We start from the raw sequence: 24,904 nt of genomic DNA on the forward strand, positions 1-24,904 counted from the left end.
TTCTAGTTATAAAAAGAAATGGTGTTAAATTATTATAAATAACTTTGCTTACTTTCTTTTGAATTTTGTTTTCAATATAATTTAGGCAAATAAGTTTATGTAGTTATGGCTGTTCTCTTAACTTCTCTACTTTTATATTTTTATTTATAAAGCGACAAAGCATCATTCAACTCAACAAACGCTCACTGACTTGCTTCTTGTGCCGTGCTCTGTTCTGAGGGCTTTCAAAGCCTTGTCTCCGTTAATGCCCACAAGCCTGTGAGACTGTGCCTTGGGTCGGGCTCTCCAGGATCAGCCTCTGAGACGGAGCCCGGGGTGCAGGCAGTTTATGGGGGGATGCTTTTGAGGTGGACACCGGGGCGGGTGCAGGTAGCAGGACTGGGAGGGCGAGGCAGAGGGAGGAGGGGCACTGCCGAGGGGCTGCAGCGGGAGCCTCAGCAGAGACCTGGGGCTGGGAAGGCCTTTCAGAGGTGGCCCATCTTGATACAAGGGGATCAGGCTTTTACAGCTGCCTGTGGCCCTCAGTGGTCAGCGGGTGTCAGATGCCCTCGGGAGGGGTGTGACCCTGGGCAAGGCCATTCCATCTCCGAGCGGCTGAGAGCCATCCGCTGTCAAAACTCCTGGCAGCTGGGGACGGGTTCGTTAGTGCTGAAGCGGAGCTATCCGGGTGGCCCACGATACCATTCAGTACACGCGTTACCCCCATCCTCACACAAGAAAACAGAGGGTCCCAGCGTTTGCCATGTTGCCCAAAGTCACACAGTTAAGTGGAGGGCCACTCTGATCCAGAGCCCCCACCGGGGAGCACCGCCTGCCGCCTCCTAACTGCTGCGGACCAGGTGCGCCAACGGGCAAGTGAACAAGGTCACTTCAGGAGAGGCAAGTGCTCTGGAGGAAAGAAAGGGGGACACACGAATGAGGAGTTAATATATTGATGGCGCTTCTACCTGGCACCATCGGGTATTCCACCTTGCGTGTGGTGGCGACGACTAGCCACGGTGCCTCCTCTGTGAGGGCACCGTTGGTCCTCTTCTTCTTATAAGGACACCCGTTCTATTGGACTAGGGCCCCAGCTTATGACCTCATTCAACCTTAATTACCTCCTTAAAGTCTCTGTCTCCACATGCAGCCAAGGTGGGTGATAGGGACACAGTTCAGTCCATAAGAACTGAGTATAAAACAAAGTTAACTGTTTCTTTGTTATAGGACTTTATTATCCTAAGGAGACCTGCTAAGAGGACGTCTACTGTGTTTCCCAAATGTATTTTTCTGTCATATTCTATTTTAATGTTTTAGAGATCACTTCTTAAGGGCTTGGGCAAAGCTACTCAGAATCAACTATTGTGCTAGGCTTGTACGTGCATTGGTGTGTACTCAGAGGAAGGCCGAGGTGGGTAAGGGCTGTTGGTTTTTATACAAAATATTCTGGCTTATTCCTGCCTTTTCTTACTGGTTTCGATGCCCGTTTTTATAACCGTGCTCAACCAGGCCAGTGAGCGGGCCCCTTTCTTTGCAACAGTGAGCTTGTTGTTCACAGTGTACCGTCTGTCATATCAACTATTTTGGTTGCTACTCATGCTCAGATGCCCTGTCTCGGTTTCCCTGGAAAGCTGAGGTTGGACAACATCTGAATATTAATAAGTGGCGTGTCATTGTATTTAGAAAGCAGCTCTCTCGCTCTCTCCCTGAAAAAAACCAGTAATACTAAAATATTATGCTCTTGGATTGACATTGCTGTGATGTGACATGCTCATTTGTATTCACAGAGAGCTTCAGAATGAGTCTCCTCGCCTGCAGATTTTTCTAATTAAATAGCTGGGCAAACCATCTACCATCATCCCATTTAAACTTTCTGTAATTGCTTATTTCTTCTTCTTTTTAATGTATAAATAAAGCCTTCAGATTTTAATTTCCCCACATCTTTTCTTTACTCATAAATACTACCTTTCTTGACATTTTTAATTGGTTCTCTTAAAATAAAAGTTTATTACATTGTTTTTCTAATACAATGTTAAAAGGCAAATTGCTGTAATTCCCCATTAGTAAGGAATTATTATTAATAAATTTTGTGATTCACTGCCAGAAAATATTAAAGCACATAATTTCCTCTCAGCTAAGCTCATTATTGAACAAAAGTGAAGCTTCATTATATTTGGTGGTTGTTTCAGGAACAACAGTCTTGTGAAGGCAGATTGTGTTTGGAAATGTGGCCCCTGGAGTCCTAGAAGCCACTTATCAGCTGTCAGACCCTAGGGGGGCTCATTTTAAAAAATCTGTAAAATGAGGCTTTTTTGGGAGGGGAGGCAATTTGTGTGGTTACAAGGATGATAAACCCATACCAGGGAGCTGAAAAAAAGGGGAGTTTTCTTTAAGAATGTAGTATCAATTGATAAGTAATTGACTCATTGATTGAATAAAAAATCTTGAGCACCCAAACCTAAGCAGGCGCACACACACACACATACTTACACATCCAGATCTTACTGCTATTCTGAACTTCATTCAACCATTCCTGTATTTTAAGTGTTTAAATCGTTTCCAGTTTTTGCAACTTTATAGATAACGTTACAATGAACTTTTTTGTATATAAATCCTCCCAAATCAGAAAGTAAAATTAATGAGTCAAAGTGTATGTACTTAAATACTGTATTTTATGCATATATTTCAAACTTACTTCTCTGAAAGTTAACTCAATTTACTTTCCTGACTAGGAGTTTATGAGAGTGACCATCTCTCCACACTCTTACCAGCGATTAATAGTAGTATCTCATTGCTATCAGAATTTGCATACCTATGTTTATTACTAATTAATAAGGCTAAACATTTTCTAATGTGTTTACTAACTGGTTCCAATTTCCTGAGAATCATCTACTTGCACATGCCTATCTTTTTATTAGATGTTACTGTTTTTCTTACTAATTTATAGTAACTCTTCACATATTTATTATATTGTTTGCAAATAAGTTTTCCTATTTATCATTTGATTTTAATTTTGTTTATATCATTTTCCGGTGGACAGATACATAAATTATTTTATGTGGACAAACACAAACCTATTAAATATGAGTGGTAGATGTGTGGCTCTTTATTATATAATTTTTAATTTTTTTAAGTTTAAAGTGATTCATAGATAAAACAAATTTAAAGTCATACCTGCTCATTAAAGATTTCTTCCATTTTATTTATACTTAGCAAGCCCTTCCATTTTTCCTAGCTCTATTTTACAAAGAATTCATCTCTCCCCCCATGGTTTATTTCATCTAGTGCCGTAATTGTTGACTTGTCTATCTCCCTGCTAGACTGTGAACTTGAACCTTGTATTTCTGAGTCCACGATATCTGTTAGGTCTCGTTACATGTTCTTATTGAATAAAGGAAAGAACCATCTGTGGGGGAGGAAGCGCCAGGAAGGGATATGTGAGGTTGCCACCTGAAGGGGTGGCAGAAGGACCTTATTTATTTCATTTTTCAGTCTTCCAGGATTTTAATTTTTAACAAAATGCTTAAAGAATATTTTTATTGATTTTTAGAGAGAGAGGAAGGGAGAGGGAGAGAGAAGCACTGGCTGCCTCCTGCATGCCCTTCGCCGTGGATCTAGCCCACCACCTGGGCGTGTGCCCTGACCGGGAATCCAACCCGCAACCTTTCGGTGCATGGCAAGATGCCCAACCAACTGAGCCACACCAGCTGGGGCACAAAATGCTTTTTAATATTTAGGGCTGAGAATAAATATTCTAAATATAATGTTAAGTCCCAATAAAATACACAGGCTATTGTTCAAAAGCCTCCTTTTGGATTTTTGTTTCAGCTCAGTTTCCCAGTTATTTTGTGTCACTTGCAGATAGTTGTCCAGACGATTCTCCTCTTGTCAAAATGCGGCGCTGTTTTCTCCCTTCAATCTGTAAGGCAACTCCTTGGACAGTCTGCGTCTCCTTGTCTCTCTGCTCAAGGCTGGAGGCAGATAGTAGAACATCTACAGCAGACTAGAAAACACTGGCCTACTCAGTGTGAGTAAAGCAATTTGGTCAAGAGAAGTAACCTCCAAAGGGAAGCTCTGGGGTCTGACAGTGTGGAGTCCCCTCAGGATGGGGTCTGAGTTACATGGGTCTGAAGTTCCACTGAGCACAATGCAGTTGTTTGAAAAGCAGCTGTTACTGGGAAATCAGCGACTGGCTATGGGGGCTGAGAAAAGAAAGGCAGAAAGTAATATGCTGGAACGCAGGTCCCCTGGAGACCTGCGATAGCACTGTCCCACACCCCAGGCAGCCATTCACTTCTAACCACTGCTGTTTTTAGATTTTTATTTTTAAATTAAATTTATTGGGGTGACACTGCTTAATAAGATTGCATAGGTTTCAAGGGTACAACTCTATGATACATCACCTGTGTATTGCATTGTGTGCCTGCCGCCCAGAGTCAAATCTTCCGCCACCATATATTTGACCCCCTTTACCCTTTGCCCTCCCCCAACTGTTGTTTGTAACCTTTTGTTTTCAGCCTCAGGCATAACTCTCCATGATTTTGCTGAAATTTTTTTTCCAATTTTCTTATGGTGGTAAAATACACCTAACATAAAACTTACCATCCTTACCATATTTAAGTGTGTAATTCAGTGGTACTCAGCGCATTCATGGTTTTGCTGGGTTTTCGACACTAAAGTTTTCTCCTCAAGATTTCCTGCCTCAGGCTCAGGAGACAGCAGAAGGGCAAACAGATGGGCACTTGGCATTATATGAATTAGCCTGAAAATTTTATTCGTGCTTTAAAAATTCAGACTGACTTAATAAAGATTTTATTTTTAACGGGTACTATTTCTGTTGTTGTGAGTGGTGGTGGTTAAATGTGAAACTGAAATACAACCTGGCTTTGTTGTCAAATTGACATAAAGGGAACCTCACGGGTGTGATAATTCAGATGGAAATTTTTTGGGACCTGGGTAATCAAATATTTGTCACCACCAGAGCTGGTTTTCCAGATGGGTGTTTGTTCCTGCGCATGGTTCAGCTTTCAGCTCATCTGAAGAGTCTCCTGAAGGCAATGATTAAAAACACATTGCTCCGTGTGCCTTCCCTGGTGGTCTAGGGGCCAGCCACGGGTCGTTAGGGAAGTCCCTTCAGTGCCTGGCCGCAGTTCACTCTGCAGGTACATGGCTCATCACTGCAGAGCGGAGAGGGCCACGGATCTACGTGAGGGACACGCTGGACCCATGCTGCTTTCAGCAGTCTTGTCCTATGTGCTAACCCTGCTTTGTCCTTAAAATACTCTTGTGAGCAGGAGTTGTCAATACTTTCTGGATGGGGCGTGTGTGTGTGTGTGTGTGTGTGTGTGTGTGTGTGTGTGTGTGAGGTCACTCTGAGTGTATGTTGTTGCTTTAATTAACCATTTCCGCCCCTCAACTCATAACACCAACACAGGTAGGAAGACAAATGACACTCACCTTCCTCACTGGGCAAGAATTCTGCCTTGCCCCCTGTGAATGATTATCTGCAAATTTAGAAATAGAAAGAAGGGCCATCTAAAGGCCTGGACAGAGTTGTATATTGTTTCAACAAAATGTTTTAGGAGGGGTAGATTTCTAGTTTCACCTTTCTATTCCTGTTATGTTCCCCTCCTTCCTTCTCCCCTCCTTCTTTTGGCATAGAACATGCTACCCGGCAGCAATGTCTTTCTTTGGTGAATGTCTACTTTTTATCACACCAATCACACATGTAACTGTTTCTCCACAGGCCCATTTATTGGTAAGATCTGCTGAGAGATACTCTGAAGTTGCTCTGTTGATTATATCTGATGTACTATAGCTAGGAAATGAAATTCTGTGTGTTTCTTTTTTCATTTTTAAAAAATATTGCTGTTTGTATTTTATAATATCCTGCACTTAAAGAACATGATTACGGCTAATTACCATTTAGAAAATTGTTTTTTGCTTGATTAGAGATTTTAGCTCTGTGTACTCAAGTCTAGTGGGTCTTCATTATGTGCATTACTTTCTATTCTATACTGGCTTAAATATTAATATATGGAAATTTAGTTTCATCTGCCATATCTTTTGATGTCAGAAGCATAATCAGGGTAATTGGCTTAGATTGTTTTTCTGCTGTTTGTGTTTCATGGTATCTAATGTCATTAGTGAGCTGGCTACCGAGTGGGTGATCTGCATTTCAGAACTGCCTCTTGAGCAGTTATTACCATCGACTTTGATTATTCCAGTTCCCACTCACCCCAGGCAGGCCCTGAAGCTTCGCCACGTTACTCAAAGACCCGCTTTCTTCCCTTCAGCGGGCAAGTCTTTCTGCGTCTGAAAACCCACCAGCATTCTGATAAGTGCTGATGTTTTTCCTGGGTCTTGGGGACAACTTGATGTTTGTAGCATGTGGGTGAGGGGGGTAGCTCAAGATGGTAGCCTCTGGAGCCCAGAGGGAAGCGGGGCACCTGGTGCCCAGAGGGAAGCGGGGCGCCCGGCCTGCTCTGACCCGCTGCCATCCGGGGGCCACTGGTGCACAGCAGCCGTACCCCTCCTTGCTCGCCCCAAGGCTTACAGGTTTTGTCTTCTGCCCTTGAAAATGAAAACGGTTGCTACACTGACTTAGGGATTAGAATCCAACATCCTTTTGGTTTTTGAGCGTATTCCAAAACTAACTGTAAAAAGAACCTCACATTAAAGTCTAAGTTTGGCTACGGTCAGCCGCAGATTCTGCTCACCCTCTGGCTGGGGTGCGTATTCCCTGTTTAGCTGCTGGTGGTTATTAAGTCATTTGCAGTAGCCGGAACCTCAACGGGTAAGGCTGCAAGGGAAGTGGCCAGCACCGCCAGTATTCTGCTTCTGCCTTTTTATAGATAAGAAAACAGAGGCCTAGAGGGGTAAATGACTGGCTTGAGGTCACACAGCCCCTGAGAGGCAGAGCTGAGCAGTGGGGTCCCCTCTCCAGGCACTGCTCTGACTTCTAATGGCGCCGTGCTCCTGGGCGATCTAGCGGAGCCACAGGCTGCACACGCCTGCTCACCACCAGGCAGGATGGGGGACTGGCAGCTACATAAATGTCCGTGCAGTTCAGCATGTTTTTCGGGGGCAGAGGCTTTTATAAGGGAAATGAGGATACAAAAGGAATGTAATTAAAAGCACGTGTTGGTGTGTCTACACTCATGTATGTGTGAAGAGGGCTAGCAGGGTGGTTCTGCCTGAGAGCGACCTCAGTCAGCTTGGATTAAAGGATTGTTTTTGGCCCCCCCCCCCCCCCCGCCCTTTAAAGCAAGCTCTTTGCTCCTGTGACACTGGGGAAATACAGTAGTTTGGTGCCAAGAGGTCCGAACTCCTTGGAAGGCACTGCCTGAGCAAGATCCCAACCCCTGGTTAGCACTGTCTTCACTGTCTGGTTTCAGCTGAGGATCTGGAACCAGGGGTGGGGGTGGGGGTGGGGGTGCAGTGGGGGGAGCCTGAGAATTGGATAAGACTTTTCTGTTTGAAGTTTCTATAATAATGAGTTTAGGACCTACCAAGGTATAATTCCTAATGAATTCAATTATTGGAGGAATTCTTAATTATCAAAAGGGTTTTTAAATGTTTTAACCAAGAAGCCTTCAGGGTGAATATTTTAGACCATGTGACATTAGTATCCATAACTGGCAGTTCTTCTAACAATTCGTTTAAGTTAATTTGGCTTCATCAAAGGAGGCAAATAAAATTGATCCAAGCAATATTTTACCGCACATGTCTAGAAACAAGACTCTTAATCCTAAGCAATCATTTCCTGCTGTTTCCCCTTTGGGCCAGGCCTCTCCTTGTTTCAATTTGCTGGTTTCTGATACAGAGATGTGTTAGTGGCCTCCCTTCTCGATTTTGTGTGAGAGCTTGGTCTTCTAATGTTCCTAGAACACGCCTTCATCATACCACTTCCTTTTCAATTCAGTTAGAATACCAGGCAAGCGGGCGGCTTGGCCCTGAACAAACCCCAGTCCAGCCAGAACATTTAGAAACTGACTGAATTGCTGTCTGGGTTGCCAGGAACTTTCAGATTGAATGGACCTGGGTACTTAGACTAAGTTGCTCAGTGAAAAAGACAAAAGGGTGGACTAGGCCCATGATTTCTAGACTTTGGGATTCTACTGACCCATACAATTTCTAAAATGATTTTGAAGACTGACATAGAATTACCAACAATTCTTTCTCAAGTAAGGGCACTAGAAAAGTATCAAAATATCACCCACTATGACCACTACATGTATGAGAGAGACAGAGAGAGAGAGAGAGAGAGACAGAGAGAGACAGAGAGACACATACAGAGAGAGAGACAGAGAGAGAGGGACAGAGAGAGAGACAGAGAGAGTGAGTGAAAGACAGAGAATTAGCAATAAAGGACAGCCTTTACATTCAATTAAAAAACTCCCTGAAAAACTTACTATGGTGTCCTTATTTCATTTTTATTATTTCACTGAGAAGACCGATAAAAACTGGCATTTAACAACTACTGAGCCAAGTGCCCTTTCAGAGTCCCCTCTAGCTGTAGCATGGACTTGTATCCAGCTTACGCCTCGCCATGACCCACAGGCCCTGTTCTTTCTTACTCACCGTTTCCCTCCTCAGGCGCTCTCCTTGCTGGCACTGCCCCTGCCCCTGCCCCCTTGCCCCCACTGCCTTTGCCTCCTGCCCCTCCCCTGCAACCCAGTGCTCTTCAGATAATCTCTCAAGGGCAGAAGGGCTGTGTGTCACCACTCTGGGGACCCCTGTCCAAGGGACTGGCTTTTTATTGAATGGGGTGGTGTTCTCAAGCCTGGTGAGAGGGCCGTCATACAAATACTCAAGCAGCAGATCAAGATGCAAAAGCCCTGTTTTGCTGAGCGGCCTGCTCATAGCTGCTTCTTGGCTGTAATGCTCTAACCCTAATCTAGGTCTATGGGTGGCTACCAAGCAGTTCTGTGTTCTGAATATTTTTCTCATTAGTTAATCTCTGCTCTATGAGACTAAGTCAAAAAGCCTTTCTTAAGAGATAGTGTGTGGTTTGCTCTTCCATTTACTGGCACAGGTTCGAGGAGTAGATAGTATCTTTTCACTAATGAAAGAGAACACTACAAATTCTCTAAAACTGCAGAGAGTTATTTCTTTGTGCTCATCTGTGGAAAAAAAAAAAAGCAATAAAGTCTCAGTTAAATGGGTACCATGATTCTTTAAAACATTTTGGCAGATATTTTGTCAGAGATGGCTTTGATATCTATTGGGTATTTAAGATCTTCTATGGTGGAAAATAGAGTTAAATGTCCAGAATATTCTATGTTTTTCACTTAGAAATACTGTGATCCGTATAATCTTAGAATTAAAATACTGGTTAATTCACGATGATGGTGAGATGCTGGCTTAGCCAGAGCTCAGGAGAGCATGGGGCCTTTTAGGCTGATGTAAGTTCTGTGTGTAAGGCAGTGGGCATGCGTGAGGGTGGCCCACTGGCTTTGGAGTTTACCGATTGGCCCTGCTCTGCGACTTGCACAGAGTCCCTGGGCGCAGGTCCTGACAGCACCTCGCTGACCTCTGCTGACCTGAGGAGGTCTCTCTCTGAGTCTTGGCCTCATCTGAGAATGACCGTACGTCACTCAGAGGGCTATTGTGAAGGCTAAAAAACATGATGTGGAGACAAATCTTTTATAAATTGTGGAGCTCTCTACAAATATCAAGTATTTGCAATTGTGTCAGAAGCAAGTGTGGTTAAGGATCGATAGGGACTCCAGGTCAGGGTAGGTACAAACCTAAATTTCTAGAGCTTGATGATAGTCATTTCATCCTCAAAATGGGGTTGATGTGCCCTTCAAGAGCTAGCGGTAAGAAAATAAGATATAAAGCAAGTAAGACTTCTGCCTGAACATGTCGCCTGGCTGGAGGTGGAGGGGAGAGAATTCTGCCCTGGTGGCATCTGAGCACAGAGCCCTGACAGAATGCGAGGCATGTGGAGACCCACGCTTTGTTCTTGGCACCAAAGAGCCAGCCCACTGGGCCCCTTGGCAGGAATGAACTCTAGCATCTGTTGAGAGCAGAGAGTTTATTTCAATGGACTTAGTTTAAATTTCTCAGTTTCTTGTCACTAGGGATGAGCAAACCCAGTAGTGCTCAATGTTTTCAGAGAGTCTGACTTATTTTTCAAGCATTTTGTGTTTGGCTAAATTCTACATATATTTTGCCAGCTTTCCTTCTTTAATTATTAGTATTAAACCCACGTGTATGAATTTGAATGGAAATTTAATAGCCATTGTAATATTTATTTACACTTAATTCATCCAAATGCTGTGTTGAGTAAGGGCTGTTATATCTTGTAAGGAGTCTTTGAAGATAGTTTATAAACATTTCTTGTCATAAGATGTAACAGCGAATTTCATCTCTTCTCACCCACAAAGAAATTTGGGTTTGGGGATAGTTAGGATAGGATCCCAATTCCAAAGCCGTGGTGGTTATGATAGGGTTTGAACAACACAAAATGAGTTCTCACTGTCTTAAGATTTTTATTTATTTATTGTTGACAGTATTACAGATGTCGACCATTTCCTCCCACTTTGCCCCCTCCACCCAGCCCCGGCCCCACCCTCACCCTAGGCCTTCACCCAGTTCTCACTGTCTTAACTGTAGTTGACTTGGAGGCAGTTGTTTTGGTAAAATCCCAAGTGCATTTCTGAGAAAGCACATGCTCTTTTATAAAACATATTTCTCCATCTCTAGGTCTTGCATAGAGTTGCCAGAGCCACGGAAAAACAATTTCCCTGGCTCATCAATTTTTTTTTTTTTTCCCCCAAGAACGACAGACAGATTGGTTCTGGGCAGTAGGAAATGAGCAAAAAGAGGGATGGTAATTTCCAAATAATTCTGGCCTTCTCATTGCCCAGCAACCCATCTGTGTCTCTCAGGCTTTGTGCAGTACTAACTACCTCAGTAATATTGATTTAAAGGAACAGGCATTACCTGTTAATGACAAAATAATGATGTTATTTTCCTCTGGTCATAAAGTACTATTCTGTTTATGACAGTTTGTTCTGTGGGAATGGAACCTGGAGTTATAAACGCTAGAGCTGAGGGTGGGAGGAGGGGAGAGTTAGTGATTGTCTAGTCCAACTGTCTTGTCATCAAAGGTCTGAAATAGTAAATGAAACAAATATAAACCTGGGCACATGGTAGGCATATAATAAATGCTTTTGAATTAATGCATTAATTAATCTTAAAGATTAAGTTCTTTTTGTGCCTAAGGAATTATAAGCATCATTGAACACCCAGAAAAGTAGTACAGCTCTTTATTCTTAGGTCTTTGTCTGTCCTTTGCAAGACAGAGCTGTGTTTCCTTGGATTGAGAATGAATTTTGTGCTCCGTTGTCAGTTAATACAATTTCATACCAGTAAATATTGTACTTTAATGAGTATTAGGTTGGGGGGTGGGAAATGAATCCAAAATCACTAGATATTTGGTCATAATTAATGAAGTTGTCTACTTTAGAAGCTGTGCTGTTCCCATTTTTAAAAATTAAACTTTTATTTTCAGATAATTATAAATGTATATGCAGTCATAAGAAAGAATATAGAGATTTCCCATGTACTCTTACTCAGTTTCCCCTAATGGTACCAGCTTGAGACACCATTGACAATATCAAAACTAGGATATGGGCATTAATACAATCAATATATGCAACTTTTAAAAAAATTGAGATATAATTGACATGTAACACTATATTAGTTTCAGGTGTACAGTATAATAATACATTATTTGTATACATTGTGAAATGATCACCACAATAATTCTAGTTAACATCTGTCACCTTACATAGTCACAAAATTTCTTTCTCTCCTGGTGAGGACTTCTAAGATTTACTTTCTCAGCAACTTTCAGATACGCAGTGCAGTATTATTAACCACAGTCACCACGCTGTACATTATACCCCCATGACTTGTTTACTTTATTTCACCCACTCCTATCACTCCACCTCTGGCAACCACCAGTCTGGCCTCTGTATCTATGAGTTTGATTTTTTTTATTTTTTTAGATTCCACATAAAAGTGAGATCATATGGTATTTGTCTTTTTCTATCTGGCTTATTTTACTTAGCATAATGCCCTCAAAGTCCATGCATGTTGTTGCAAATGGCAAGATTTCATTCTTTTTAATGGCAGGAGAGTATTATATTTTGCGTGTGTGTGTATATACAGATATATATATATCTTCTTTATTCACTTATTGATGGACACTTATGTTGTTTTCATATCTTAACTATCGTAAAAATGCTGCGATGAACATGGGACTGCATATATTTTTTTTGAATTAGTATTTCTATTTTCTTTGGGTAAATACCCAGAAGTGGAATTGTTGCATCATATGGTAGTACTATTTCTAATTTTTTTTGAGGAAGCTCCTTACTCTTTTCCATAGTGGCTGCACCAATTTACATTTCTACCAACAGTGCATGAGGGTTCCCTTTTCTTCACATCCTAGCTATCACTTATTATTTCTTGGTTTTGATAATTGCTATTCTAACATGTTGTAGTTTGACTTGCCTTTCTCTGATGGTTAGTGACTTTGAACATCTTTTCATATACCTGTTGTCCATCTGTATGCCTTCTTTGGAAAAATATCTATTCAGATTCTCAGCCCATTTTTAAATTAAGTTTTTATTTTTATTTTTTGCTATTGAGTTGTATGAGTTCATTATATATTTTGAATATTAACCCCTTATAAGATATATTATTTACAAATATTTTCTTTCATTCACTAGGTTGCCTTTTTATTTTGTTGATTGTTTCCTTTACTGTGCAGAAGCTTTTAAGTTTGATGTAGTCCTGCTTATTTATTTTTGCCTTTGTTTTCTTTGTTTTTAAAGTCAGATCCAAAAAAATCATCACTAAGACTGATGTCAAGGAGCTTACCCCCCATGCTTTCTTCTAGGAGTTTTATGGTTTCAGCCCTTATATACAAGTCTTTAATTTATTGGGAGTTAATTTTTGCTTATGGTAGGAGATAGAAGTCTAGTTTCAAGACAATGAACATTTCTATCTCTACAGGGATCCCTCAACTTGCCCTTTCATAGCCACATCTACTTCCCTCCCGTTCTCACCCCTTCCTTAACTCTTGGCAACCACTAAGCTGTCTCCATTTTCACACATACTTTTTTAAATTTCTAGGATGGAATTATATTGTATGTAACTTTGGGGATTTTTTTCATCCAGTATAATTTTCTGGAGATTCATCCAGGCTGCTGCATGCATTAATAATATATCCCTTTTTATTGCTAAGTAATATTCCACATTATGGATACAACACAATTTGAAGGGCATCTGGATTCTAAAATTCCCACTTAGTTTTTCTTAATACTTTTTTATTTCGTTAATGAGTCTTTTTCTTTACTGAGACTTCCTATTTTTTCAGGCATGTTCATAGTTGCCTGTTGAAGCACTTTACGATAGCTGCTTTAAAGCCTTGTTCAGATAGTTCCAGCATCTTGTTGCTTCACGTTGGCATCTGTTGATTGTCTTTTTTCATTCAGTTGAGATCTTTCTGGTTCTTGGTATTCTGAATATTTTTGATTGAAACCTGGACATTTGGGTATTGTGTTGTAAGATTCTAAGTCTTTTTTAAACCTCCTGTTTTAGCTGGCTTCCTCTGTCACCACTCCATCGGGGGAGGGGAGGAAGCGCCTCATTCCTGGCAGGTGGAAGTCCTGTTTCCCCGCAATGCCTCTGTTGACACTCAGGCGCTCTCCTTGTGACTGTGAGGGAGCCCTGACACCCCCCCGGCCTTCACTGAGCCCCCCTGGCTGGGAGGGGTGGGATGGGGGGTGCCTTGTTACTGCTCCCACGTGGCCTCTACCGGCAGCGTCAGAGGGAAGCGGCCTTGTTCCTTACTGCTGCTGCCAGGGGCAGTGAGGGGCATCCCGACTGTCCACTCGGACTCCGCTGCCACCGCCCTAGCAGGAGGGGGAGAGGCGCCTCATTGCTGCTGGGCGGCGTGAAGTCCAGGCTGTCCCCGTGGTCTCTGCACCTGGGAGAGAAGGTGGGACTTATCAAGTCCTGGGTCCTCGCTTGGCGCCTTATCCCAGCCTCCAGAGGGTGAAAGGCTAGGCTCCCATCAGCCTTCATTGGCACTGGTGGGGGTAGAGCCCTACTTATTTCCCTGGTGTTTGACTGGATTGAGGCTATTAAACTTTTATTGTCTAAAAGTTTTGTCTTACTAAGCTGCCCCTCCCAGGCTCCTGTTGTCGTTGCTGGCCTACATTAGTTGGTGTTCCTGGTGGTTCTTTCAGCTCCCAGACAGATGAGGTAAAAAGGCAACCCAGGGAATCCCACCAGTTTGCTCCTCGGGTCTGGTGCTTCCTAACAGTTTTGCTTTATCTCCACCTTTCAGAGTCTTCCGTGTTTGTTTTATATAATGTCTAGGCTTTTATGTTTTTGTTTGTTTGTTTGTGTTTCTTTTTGTGTAGTTAGTGGGAGGAATAGGGGAAAGTAAGTCTACTCTGCCTTCCCTTGTTTACATTTTAAACAGGAGGGGAAGAGATAAAATCCGTGTCAGAGAGTACAAGTATTTTTATGATCCTGTTGATTGAGAAAGACAAGTTTTGTTTTTTCTTGCTTTTAACTGTTGTGCTTATCTTGAGTCAGACATTTAATATAACTGTTATTGCTTTCTAACCCCCTCCTTAGCTACAAAGCTTGCCATGTTTCACGTTTCATTAAGTCAGTCACTTGCATCTTGGCGCATTTCCGCTGGCTCTTGCAGAGAACACTGGGTGGTGACGTCGCCGCCTTTGGGAAGGTTCCTATTTTCTGACAATTCCAGTCTCCCCCGCTGTCTGCGTCTTCACTCTTCATAGACATTGTGGTTTAGGAGCAATTTTATTTTATCACTCAACTCAGGAAAGGATTTAGTGTGACAGCACATTTATCATGAATAACATTTTGGGCCCATTAAAAATGATTATTATCACTGCAGCTTTATTTGGAAGACCAGTTTTTGACTCTGCTATTAGCTTTGTCTTAAAAAACTGTATTTACACACACACACACACACACACACACACACACACACACACACACATTTGTGAAGGCTCCAACCTAAAAATTGGCTGTTCACATTTTATTGGTTCAATAAAATGTGAGTTTAACATTTTTGTCAAATCAAATGCCAAGTGTTTCATTTCAGGCCCTAGTGTCCATATTGACAGGATTTTAAATCTACTACTTGTGCATCTGGATCTTGTCAGATGTTTATAGTTTGAAGGGAGCCAAATGTCAATGGCACCTTTAGTCTATGGGAAGATCTAGCGGAGCGAGCAGCTACTCTGCCTCTGAGGCAAGAACAAGCACTGGAGGGCCAGGTCCCCGCCCATCTGCATCGTGTAAGAAAGGCCTTGGCTGGGGAATTGTTGGGCCTGTAGTTCCATGTTTCCTCATGGACTGTGTTCACAGAGACCTGCACGAGACATTCCACGACAGGAGGACTAGCACTGTCTCTCTGGAGTAGCCTGTCCTGTAGGACTTTCTGTGATGACAGAATGGTATCTATGTTCTTCATCACGTAGCCACCAAGCATTTGAAATGTAGCTGGTGAAATGGGGCAACTGAAAATGTTTGAGTCTGAATTTTTATTTAATTTAATTTAAATTAACTAAGCATTTTAATTTTAATAGGTATAAGTGGCGAGTAGTTACTATTTTGAACAGCCTTGTTTATTTTACAGAAGAATCATGTTTGAAGGCATCAGTTCATGGCCTGTGAGCTTGTGCAACTGAGGAGTCCAGCCAGCCTTCACCTGGGCCATTAAATGATTCAGGTGCCCGCTTCTGCCAAGGATCTCTATTCTCATTGCCACTCCCCATCTTTGTCTCACTGCCTGGAGGTATTTGACCATCTTGGTTCAACTTATCTCTCCTGTTCTCCATCAGTCCTCCCTCTCTGCCCCCTTAGCTCTTTCTCCAGGCTCTTCTTAGGCCATTTATAAACTTATGGGGCACAGGTCTGTGTCCCATCTGTGTCACCTGCCTCCTTCTCACCAACTTTTGACAGAAAAAAAATTATGTTCATTGAATCTAATAATACAGAATTTGGACTTTTATTATGTGGGATTTTTTGGTATCATTTTTTTCCCTAGAAATTAATTTTATTTATTTTGCAATAGTATCAGTCTGTGAAGGATTATTTCTCATTTTAACAATTAAGGTAAAATCTATACACAAAAAAAGTCACCCTTTTTAGTGTGAGTTTTGGCAATTCTATTCAGTTTTGTAGCCACACCACAGTGAAGTTATAGAAAGTTCTATCATCCCTAAAATTTCCTCCTGCCCCTTTATAGTCAACCTCTCCCACCACCCCCAGCCCCTGGAAACCACTGGTTTGTTATTTTTTTCCCTATAGTTTGCCTTTGCAAAAACACCATATAAATGGAGTTATCCATTATGTAGCCGTTAAAAATTATTTAAAATTTTAATTTATTTTTTAAAAGTAGAGACATAATTGACATATAATGTCATAACACATAATTGACATATAATGTGTTATTTTCAGGTGTACAATATAATGATTCAGCATTTGTATACATTATGTAGCCATTTGAATCTGGCTTCTCCTACTTGGCATATGCCTTTGAGATTCAGCCCACATTGCTGTGCATATTACTAGTCTGTTTCTTTTCAGTGCTGAGTGGTAGTCCATGGATATCCCACAGTTCATCAGTTCTCCAGTTAAGATACATTCAGGGTGTTTCTGGTTCTTGACAAGTTTGAATAAAATCACTATAAACATCTGTGCATAGGTTTTTGTGTGAACATAGGTTTTTATTCCACTTAAGTAAATACCTAGGAGGGGATTGCTGGTCATATGAAAAGCCTATTTTTAAATTCATAAGAAACTGCAAAAGTATTTTTCAAGGTGGCTGTGCCATCTTTTATTCCAGCTAGCAATGTATCGGAGTTCCAGTGGCTCCATGTCCCCGTGAGCACTGGGTAGTGTCAGTTTTTAAAATCCCAGACTTTGTAATAGGATCTCGTTATGGTTGTATTTGTATTTGACCAATGATGTTGAGCATCTTTTTATGTGATTACATGCCATGTTTATATCTCTTTGTAAAGTATTTGTTCAAATCTTCTGCCAAGTAAAAAAAAAAGATTGTTTTCCTGTTAGTGAGTTGTGGGGGCTCTTTATGTATTCTGGATACGAGCTCTTTCCAGATACGTGCTTTGCAAACATTTTCTCTCAGGCTGTCCTGCTTTTTATTCTCTTGACAATATCTTTGAAGAGCAGAAGTTCTTAATTTTGATATGTTACAATTTATCAAGTTTTTCCTTTATGTGTCATGCTTTTGGTGTCATAGTCCATTGTCCAGAGTTGTTTAGTTTTAGATTTTGCATTTAGGTCTATAATTTATTTTGAGTTAATTTTTGTAAAAGGTGGGAGTGTAGATGTTTCTCTCTGTCTCTCTGTTGTTTTTTTGCACTTGAGGATCCAATTGAACACTATTTGTTGAAAAGATTCTGTGAAAGATGTTACATTAGCAAACAAACAAGCAGAGTGGTCCTTCAGCCAGGATAGCTGGGGGAACACAGGCCGACACAGCAGTTAGCTGCTGCCCCAAGAGCTGCTCTCAGATCATTGTTAAAATGTCCAAATGCTCACCTTCCACTAAAATTACTTCCAGGCTGGATTAGGAAGGCGGCATGAGCTCATACCTGATTAATCAAAGAAGAGCTTTTTAGCTCTTTCTGTTTGGTAAATAATAGGCATTCTCAGAAATTCAATACAAAGCTTTCTTTCTTCTTCTTTTTAAAAATCTTTGAACAATCGAGCTTGCAGTTTTTCTCCCCAATATGTTCCAAATCTCTCTGACTGCTCGAGAAATTGGATAAAGATTTCCTCTCTCTTCATTTTATCACATATTGCTCTGTTCCAAAGAGCTGGAAACAGCTGGGTTTTTCATTAATCTGTGGGAAACTTGGAAATTGCCAAAGGCTGGCAAATGACTCCAGTGTATGTGTAAACTGCTGCGTCTCCGGCCGGAAGCGAAGGCGCTGCAGCTCAGGGGGGCCCTTAGCAGCCTCCGAGGAGGGGTGCTCGGCAGCAGGAGGGATCTTGTTTATCAGGGTGGTCGTGCTCTTGCTTCTGGGAGAGAACCTGAGGACTGAGCTCTCGTGTTGGCACTGGAATAACTAAGCCAGGCCTCATGTTGGCCCGAGAGTAACCAAGTCATGTGGACAGCGTAACCCAGTACTGGTGGGAAGGACTCAGTATGGCTGGAAAGTGCATTTCGTCACAGGCAGAGCAATCAGTTATTCTTGGCACTGCCGAGTTTCTTCTGAAATTGATCCTAACTTAAAAGGGACGCACGCCTGTTTCTCCACGCCTTCTTTCATCTGCAGTGCTGTAGACTGTATGAATGTATCAGCTCAAGATTCAGTAACAATTACTATGTATGTTAACTTGAAAGGGTCTAGATGACCCTGTTGAATTGTCTGGAAAATCAGGAATTCTGTTATCTAATCTAAGAATATTTCCTAAAATGACAAGTGGATACCTCATCTATTTTATATTTTATTTTATTTTATTATTTTATTTTATTTTTTAAATATCTTTATTGATTTCAGAGAGAGGAAAGGAGAGGAAGAGAGAGATAGAAACATCAATGATGAGAGAGTCATTGATCAGCTAGCCCACAACCCGGGCATGTGCCCTGACCGGGAATCGAACCCCGATCGCCTGGATCCTAGGTCGATGCTCAACCGCTGAGCCACGCCCAGCCAGGCTACCTCATCTATTTTAGATGTAGAAACGATGACAGTTTGATGTTGAGAGGTCAGAAATCACTAGGTCATTGAATTTTTTAGAAAAATATGAAGTATGTCATGAAACCCAAGGTCAGGTACATTAGCCAGGTACCTGGAAGCACCAGTACAGCTGCCTAACTACTTTGTCTTGCTGGGGTCACATTCCTGCCCCCCTCTGCCTCTCTCTGCTGACTGTGGCCCGTCCCTCTCACTAGCATGTTTCCTTCATTTCCTTTTGAACTCACATGGTTGCCCCAGCCTCAACTTTATATCATTTCTCAGTTCAAGCACCCAACATAGATCAACTAGACCCCTGAACCCCCCTGGAGCCCCCTGTATTTCCAAGTCCTGTTTCCTGGCCTAGGCCTGTCTTGACTTGGGTGATCACTTCTGATTTAATCAACAGGGCCTGGGTCCAGAGTCCTGGGGCCTGCTATCCAGTCAGAGAGGTAGGTGTGTGTGTGGGGGGGGTGGGGGTGGGGAGTGGGAAATGGGGAGGTCATACTCTCTAAAAATTGACATGGTGGGGCTGGAAAATTGACCAACTGGCTACACTTCCCTGTAAAGGTTACCATTAGAAATATGAAGTGGAGGAAGCTCTAAGTGATATGAACACTGAACACTGTTCAGAAAGAAACATAGGTTTCAGTATAGCCTTGCTTTCCATCTTTGGAGTCAAAACAGACTGAGAGGCTCAGGAAGGATCTGCATGGCTGCAACAGGTGGCCCCAGAACGAATGGACCCTCTAGTCTGTCTCTATCCATGTCGACTTTGCAGTGAGTTCCAAAGCTGAATTAATCAAATAACCTTCTAAACCAGTTCAGTGGGGCCATCATTTCCTGGAGACCAGGACTTACACTGATTAGGTGAAATTATTATCCAAGTTCAGGTGACTAAAAGGCAGCCACAGTGTTGCCTGCAACATAGCATGGACCTTCTGCAAACTCAACAGGAGAGGTTCCTGTTGAGAAAGAAGATGGGGAGAGGTGAAGAAAGTAGTTTTATAATTTAGAATCTGTCCAAGTGGATATGCCTCTCTGAGTAAATAAGGGTTAAAATGGCCTCATTTCACCTTCTCACGCCCAACATTGGCCTCTCCGCTTGTGCTTTCTTTCCCATTTCCATCTTCCCCCTGCCTGGAATCGGCCTCCGCTCTCCTTAGCAGGTGCCATCTGCCTGGGCTCTGCTCATGTAGCAGGTGCGCCACCCAAGAGGCACAGCCCATTCTCTCATGTTTCCCTAGAGACAGAGTGGGGTCAAGACTCCGCCCATCCTGAGAGGCTGGGTCATCAGGTGAGCCACAGAGGTTTGATGGGGTAGGAAAGAACGTCAGGCAGCAGCCGAAGTCAAAGTTCAAGGGTGGCAAAGTTCAAGGGACACAGCCAGTGGTGGCGTTGGGGGAGAGCGGGCAGAGATGGAGAGTGTGTGGGGTTCAGGGGATCGGGCAGAGGGGCGAGGTGGGACCGGTGTTCGCTGCCGAGGGGAGGGGCAGGGGTGAGCTGGGGATCGGGGCAGCCTGCGCAGGGGTGCCTGACACAAAATCCATCCTTCTATCCTAACTTGCTTCCCTTCCCCCCACAAGTTACTAATTTATTAAGGGAGTATTCCCAGGAGAGCCTGGAACGGGAGTGGGAGAAGCAGGATAGGAAGAGGCAGGCAGGAAGGGTGTGATTTCCAGAAAAGCCCCTCAGACAGCAGCCTTAGTCTGATCCAGCAAGGAGCTCTGGAGGTAAGTTGTTTTGTCCTCAGAGTGTGTCTGGACTCGAGGCAGGAAATTTGGGCTTTGACACTCCTAAGCCCCTCCTTCATTGGCTAAGGCCTCCAAGCTCCAGGGGATTCTAGCTGGTTTTTAACTTAGTCCTAGAATTAGAGAGACCTTTCAGTCTGACTGCAAAAAGACCACCTTGCACAAGTGCGTGCTTAGGGCTTTAAACGTGTTGACACGCATTATGTGGTTATTTCCTAGGATGCACCAACCCAAACGGTTGTCGAATGCCTACTACGCATGAGAATTGTGCCAGGCCCTGGGGATGCAAAACAACCCAACACAGCCCTGTTTTCCAAGTAGTTGAGGAGACAAAGAAACCATCAGTTCTCATAATAATAGATCCGTAAGAGGACGATGCCCATCTTATTATAACAGTGTAGCTTTGGTGCCCGTTGATCAAATTTCCACACAGAGTCATCAGAGAACTGAACTGTCTTTCCTAGACTCTTTTTACAACCTATCGTTGCATCTTCTTTGCCATTGTAACATACTTACATTAGCCTCAGACTTGAAGGACAAGTTCTCCAGGAAATCAAGCTCTGGGGACAAAGAAGACATGAACTCTGTACTCACTCAGTGTGTTCATTCACTCTCATAAAGGAATATTCTCTTTTCATTTTTTTACAAATGGTGTTTTTCTGCTGGATGCCTCTTAATTGTCCTGATGTCTCATTTAAACAGACATATAGGTAGGTAAAGACATGGATATTTAATGAGCACTTATTGTATGTCAGGCACTATTCTAGATGCTAGGAATGTATTGAATCCCCCAGAAGACCACCTAGAGGGTTTTTATTAAAGTTAGACTTGGAAAAAGCTTGTGAAAGCTTTCCAAGCTGATTAAAAGAAATGAAGTGTGTGTGTGTGTGTGTGTGTGTGAAAAACCTATCAGTAAAGCTGCGTTTGATGCCCGGGGAGTGCTCTCCCGCAGAGGGCTGGGAGAAAGATGGGCCAGTGAGGGTCTGTATCTTATCAGCACAAGGCCCAAGGAATGCCAGTGCTCCTCCCAGTAGGACTTCAAATCATCAGTAAGCAGAGAGGGTTCTTGTTGCGCAGCTAGCAAGTGGCGGCTGCTGAGAGGGCTCCACTCCTCCCTGCTCTGGGCTCTAGAGGAATATTTTGGGTAATAGTGTATGAAGCACTAGGGTGATTGCTCAAAATACTGACAGATTCTTCCCATACCCAATGTCAAAAAACAAAAAACAAAAAGAAAGAAAGAAAGAAAGAAAGAAAGAAAGAAAGAAAGAAAGAAAGAAAGAAAGAAAGAAAACGTAGAAACTTTAGACGACAGACAGAAAGTAGGTCACTAAAAGCTAGTTTGCACTTCCCACCCCCATGGTATTTTCTGGAGCAAGAGAGATGGTGAAAAATTGGTGCTAAGTGATTTTAATTTTTATGATTGTAATCAGACCTTTAATCTTCAAACAGATTTTAATGCTCACAGAAATGTCAAGAACAGCCATAAAATAAATGCTGACCAATAGGTACAATGTCTTTGGGTCCCTTTCATACCAAGCCTGAGGGAATTGGATAGGGTTGAGGAGGAGGCACTTGAAACTATGACCCTGGACTTGGTGGCCTAGATCAAATAAAGATGAGTGCAGCACGGGAATGGACAATCAAATTAGTCATGCAGCCTAAATAAGGCCTTTGCCTCTGTCGTGAGACACGGGAACCTCCACTTCTTGTGGGTGAAATCAATCAGAGTCTGGTGGCATTGTCAGCTGGTCGGCTCTGTGTCCACACTGAGACTGTGTGTCTTGAATCTGTGTCTTAATGTAAATTGGCTTATGGTTATGGTTTCCCTGGGCCCCAGCTTCCGTCGTCCAGATGGCAGGGTGATCCTGGTGGAAATAAGCATATGGTAGATTAGATCTGTTGTGCACAGAAGAAAAAATACACCGTTATAAAAGCCAATTGAACAAAAGAATCACGACAGTGGCATCTCTGACAGCAGATTGCAGGAAAGGAACACTTTTGGGGCAGGGCTGTTGGGAACTAGGGGCCAGGAATTAGGGGGTGGCGAAAAATTAAGGTCTGAATACAAATTGTGCTTTGAAGTTCTTCTGTGAAGGAGTCGTCAGCAACAGGGACAGCTGTCTGTCCAGTGCCTTTTGGTCAACTTCCATGTTTTTGGCTAGTAATTGCCTTAGTTTGAGTTTCCCCAGGAGAAGACGCTGAGGCAAGGAAGAAAGTACTGAGGGAACACCAGTAGGGGGTGGGGGAGCGGGACAGGAACGTGAGAAGGCCACCAAGAAAGGGCGTGTTATCCAGCCAGATACCACTGTGGGTGACTGGAGTTCAGTCCCTTTGGGGCAGCTCTGGCATCGTGTGGAAAACACTTTTTCAAGGTCATCCTACCTGAGGGGCAAGGGAATTGGGGTATTTATGCAGCAACTTGTTTCAGTCATGGGTTGAGGACTCTTCCTGGGGACAATCATGTCACGATACTGTACTTCACCCGTCCCCCAAGCAGCAAAGTGGGTTCAGGCAACGAGAAAACACCCTCAGTCGGTGAAGAGCCAATGCTGCAGTTGTGCACTGAGAGGTAACGGCGAGGGATGTGGGCAGGGCACTGATGCCATCGCAACTATGATTTTACAACTGAAAGAAGATTACAATGGGGATAGGATAGTGGAGAACACACACACACTCACACTCACATAGTTACACATTTGTAAGTATATAAATGCAAATTTGATTTGTTGAGAAAATTGTGCCTGTCGGTGGTTGGAGATTGGCACAGAGAAGTACAGGAAAAGATTACAGCTCTATTTCATAAGAGGAAATAGCACCAAAGATGGAATAAAAGCTTTTCTTCTTCCTGTTTTATCTCTGGTGCTTTCACCCCTCTGGAAATGGGCACAGTAAGTGGAAGGTCTTGTTCCTATAATGAAATATTATTTGAAGATAAAAATACAATTTGGCAACACGAACTTTCTCTAAGCCTACCTGAAACTTGCGATACATTTTTGTGATAACATCATAGGCGACAAAAACTGTCAAACCATTCTCATGAAATAGAACTCATTGTGTCATGCTTATTATAGTTTTATTAGGTAACTTGCTATACTGAATTATAAAGAAGAGTATTTATTTATTGGATTTACTTTTTGAGCCCTTTGCTATAAAGGGGGGTCTAATGGATGCAGCACCTTGGTGTTGACAGAGCTCCTTTCTCTAGAAGAACATAAACAAACATAAAGGAACATATTTTCACAATTCATGGGAGGGAGAAAGTAAGGTGGAGAAGGCTATATGAGGCAGAGTATCTTCAACTTTTTTCCTTAAGGACTATAGATATATCCATTTCATTAGGAGGCACATTTGATTCAGTGCCTCAAGGGAAATATGACAGTGAGGTGTCATAATGTAAGACCTTGACCAGTGGCTAATGGGACTTTCTTTGTCATAAGGAAGATTAGCTGTAACATAATATGCCAAGAATATATCTACTCCTGGTTAAAATCCTAATGCAAATAGAGAAAAGGAAAGTGCATAGCAGATAAAAATCTAAAAATTGGGGCTGCATAAGCAGTGGTTGGTATAATTAAGAACCAAAGGTTTTCTTGCGTGATCAAGACTAATGTGAAGACCAAAGCTGGTGGACAAGCCACAAAGATGAGTGCCTGGCTCTGGAATGGGTTCCTCTAGGGCTGGTTCTGTTCACTATAAAATAAAGACTATAACATTATTTTGTAAATTTAGATTATACAAAAAATACAGTTGGAGAGTTGAGAATGGAATATTTTGAATGGGAAAGATCTTAACTTTTCTGCAGGTGGGATCTTGAAGAGGAATCATCACGATGTGGCTAAGAGCATGGACTCTGGAGCCCCCACTGCTTGGGCTCAGTGCTTAGTTCTAGTATTCATTAGCTGTGTGACTTTGGGAAGACCACATGACTTCTTTGTCCTGCAGTTGCTTTCTTTGTAAAATGGGGATATTTTTAGTACCTGTTTTAGAGAGTTATTTGTAAAATATTTATAACAATGGCTGGCATATAATAAACCCTGTCAGTGTTTTTAAAATAAATACATAAGCCTTAATGGGAAGTCCTTTCATTGTGTTCCTTCTGGATCTCAGAGAGTTTTTCAAACATTTAAAGTTAGCAAACATTTATTGAGCATTCACCTAGCCTGGGCATGTGCCAGGTACTGGGTAAGAATGAATTTCCGTGGCCTCTGCCCTTTCAGGTGCTCATGAGCTAACACTTTTAAAAATTAAATTTTAAAAGTACTTTGAAACAATGATAAACTTACAAAAAAAGGTGGAAGTGCAACATCAATAACTTTTTCCCTGACCTGTGTGAGAATGAGTTGTCACATAATGCCTGTTACCACTCATTACTTTACAGGGCCTTTCCTACAAATA

This window comes from Miniopterus schreibersii (assembly GCF_964146895.1).
Source record: "Miniopterus schreibersii genome assembly, chromosome: 3".
Classification (NCBI taxonomy): Eukaryota; Metazoa; Chordata; class Mammalia; order Chiroptera; family Miniopteridae; genus Miniopterus; species Miniopterus schreibersii.